The sequence below is a fragment of the Sciurus carolinensis genome, chromosome 8 (assembly GCF_902686445.1).
Source record: "Sciurus carolinensis chromosome 8, mSciCar1.2, whole genome shotgun sequence".
Lineage (NCBI taxonomy): Eukaryota > Metazoa > Chordata > Mammalia > Rodentia > Sciuridae > Sciurus > Sciurus carolinensis.
The window spans coordinates 112120865-112124655 of NC_062220.1; positions in this window are offsets into that span (position 1 = coordinate 112120865).

Genomic DNA, 3791 nt, shown 5'->3' on the forward strand with positions numbered 1-3791 from the left:
AGACCACCAGTTATTCTCTCTACATAAACTGTCTACTTTATAAAACACAAGATATAAGACAACATGAGGTTGTATTGAGAAGATTTGATAACTACTTCAGAGTCTAGAATTTTAAATGTCTTGTTTACCAGTATCTAGGAAAGAATTAATTAATTTTGATTTATGTGCTCATTTTCTTAGTATAATTTGTAGAACTGTGAGTACGAACAACTTTCCTATGCTCATCTTAACTTGCATTTTAGATCTTAGGATCTTGAAGAAATAAAGTACTGGTTTGCTTTGGCTATGACTGTCCCGCATACTGTAGCATGAAGAGTTAGGGTTCATTGTTTGCTAAAATCCACTGCGGTTCTGAAATGACTCATTTTGTGAAGATACGTTCTGCACATGTATGGAAGAATTATTCATGTTGTTTCATCTGTTATTTTTATGTGTCCTTGATTTTATCATATCTTTGAAATTGCAGAAGGTAGAGGAGACATAAATTTGACTACCTTAGCTTGGAAGGTCAGCAGAATACATATTTTAAAAGCTTATTTTGGATTAGCATGAATTAGTGACTTTCTCCCAGATTCTTATTTTCTTCAGTTGAAATAAAATTTCTCTGTCAATTTTTTATATCACTTCAACATTTAGACTTTGTAATATTAATCCAAGCATGAGATTGTAAGTGAAAAATTTTCTCAATACCTTGAACTATTCTTTCTTATGCAGTTTTGATTATCTCCACAGAAATTGTTCGAGAAAACAGTAGGATGTACCTCCAGGGGCATGGTAGAACCACATACACAGTTCATCTGAGCCAGCGAGATACCTGCGAGAGAAGTAAAGAAGCAAGTTTACCTTTCTGGATCCACACAGATTGTTTTTCAATTCTATAAGTAAATATTTTAAACACTTTAAAGGTTGTTTGTAAAAGAAAAATCTTATTTTTATGTCTTCCAGTTATTCCAATTTCTTTTTAAAGTTTACTTTTGGCACATAAGTCTCAACTTAGGGAAAATATTTGAACATGTGATATGGAAAGTAAACCTATTGAGAGCAAATGGGAGTGAAATATGGTGATTTCTCTCAAGTTCAAAATGGAAAAATATTCCCCAAATCCCTCTTAGGAGAAAGATTATATTGTCAAGAGGCACAGAACTTAAAGACCTTCCTCTCCAGCTGAGATCTAGATGGACCAAGAGTTCTGAAAGCTTACAAGATGTGAAAACTACAGACATCACAAAGGAACAGTGTTTGAAAAAAAAAAAATGTTAAGCAAATTTGAGTATATGAAAAATAAATAAATGAAATCCAAATAACATACCAATGGAAAACAATAGAAAGACTCAAACAAATTGAATTATGTCTGAGAAAGGAACATATCAGATGACCATGACTATCGTAAGATTTAGGAGAAAAAAAAAACTGTGAGGATATAGATTTTTACATTTTTAAAAAGCCAAATAATGGATGAAAACTAAACCAAAGAGCAAGAAAACCATCAAAAGTTGAGATGATAGATTTTTATTTTTGAAACACTAGTTCATGAATGTGTTTTTTTATTAAAAAAAAAGAGAGAGAGAGCAAGAGAGAGATTTTGGGGCATTTAAATAGTATCAGGCATCAGAAACCATTTGGGGGAGAATAAATGGGTGGATACAGAAAAGTAATGACAATTTACTTCTAAACTTATAGAAAAATATAATGTCTTATATGAACTCTTTAAAGTTATGGGACTTTGTCTCATTATCATTTGATATACTGTATATATTTATTTTTTCATTAATATTTTGTCATTTCAAGCTGCCAATATAGAGATATTTTGTCCTTAGTAAGGCAATTGTTCTGTAGAAGTTAATGTAGATGTGTTTAGTAGCACTATTTAAAGTTTTTGAGAATATGTTATAAATATTTAAGAAAATAGTTTTGGTCTACAATGGCAAAAATAAAACTAAAATACCTATCAGGCAATTTTCATAAAAATAACAAAATTTTTTCCAATTCCTTCCTTCCTTCCTCCCTCTCTCCCTCCCTCTCATACTCCTTTCTTCCCTTTCTTTTTTCATAGCTTGAATGCTTAAACTTTCTATTTAAAACACTTTAATGATTTTTCTTCCCTTTAATAGCATTTCTCACACTTTCTCTTTTACATTTCAAACTTATTTTTATTATGCATTTACAATTTCAGTGATCAAATTCCCCATAAAGCAGTTGAAGCGCTTTGCTAAAATAATTTAGAACTTCTCTTACTTAAAATGGATGCCCTTTTCTTCATATTGAAAACTATTCAAACAGCAGATAACCTTGAAATCAGGTCATTTTCATGACATACTAAACTCGTGTTTATGATAAATGTCGAAAGAAAGCTTTGGATCTTGTTGTCACTTTGTACATACCCTGTTATGCATATTCAAAACTGAAGATAATCAACCTCTAAATAGCTAATACCTGCAATGTTTTGTTGTTTGCTTTCCAAATAATGTTTGGTATGGGGTAGGTATCTTAATTTTAATTGTGTTTCTATATACTGAACACATTCTCCAAGGGAGTGTTTGAACATAAAGAGACTTATTTTCTGAGAATGACAAACTTCAAAATCATTTTTGCTAAATAAAATATGAGGATGTAGAGTCTGGTTGGCCTAAACATGAACGGATATACAATATCCCCATAACTGTCTCTAAGTCTCCTGTTCTGCCTCTACCTATGGTGGAAAATAAATATAACTTCAGAAAAGAAATGATATTGTTTCAAAGTCATCAAGTCTTAGTTTTCTGATATTTAAGTTGCTGCTGCATTTGGTAGTAGCAGTGGTTTAAAAACCCAACAGCTATGTTAAGGTTAATGTTTGTTTCTGGCCAGTAAAGGCATTAGCCAACTGCAAATTCTTTATCTGTAAAATTAAAACACATATGCTGCATTGGTTTCTGGACAGCATTGTAAAGATTAACTTATATTTCCAACTAATACTAAAGAATGGGCATATAGTTACACATAAATAATAATTGGAATTTTAAAAATTACAGTCTGTTTGATAGCACATGATTTCAATTTTGTTTAAGATTCAAATTCAATAATGGCTAGATTTCACAAGGACAAATAGAATCTCTAATAGGATATATACTGTCATTCAGATTCTTCATTTTAAAAATAGAATATACTTCTCAAACTTTATTAGAGCAGAAAACTAGATTTGATACAAATTCAAAAACTCATTGTTTTTGTGCCTAAAATAATATTTCGTATTCACATAATCATGAGGAACCTTACAAAATTATTGTTATACAAAGAGAAGCAAGTGAACAAAATAGAAATGACTCATGTCATGAAAACCTTAATGATATTTAAAACCCCTCCCCCACTCCAAGAAACTGTGGGATAGAGGAAGAGAAGGCAGAGGGTATATGAATAAAAAATAATAAACATAGAGTGGTGGGCTTTTTCTTCTTGAAAATTCTCTCAATACGTGACTTTTTGTACTTTTCTTCTCTTCTATTTGCCAGCTGGAGTGATATGGTGCCTGCATGAAAGGCTTCTCTTCCACTGGAGGCTGTGCAGCAATAAATTCGTGTGAAATAATAGCATGTGATCATTCTAGTTAGAGCAGTTAATAACTGGTTAAGCGACATTTCCCTCAAATGGCTGTTTTCATCACCCCAAAGCAGTCTCTTCCACCCCATCCCATTCCTCCCTCTTCCTCAACAATGCTTCAACTTCCTCCTCCAATCTCTCGCTCCTAGCCCCAAACAAGCATCGCAATCCTACAACTCTATTGTCTTCTTCAGCACTAAACCATCAGATCCAGA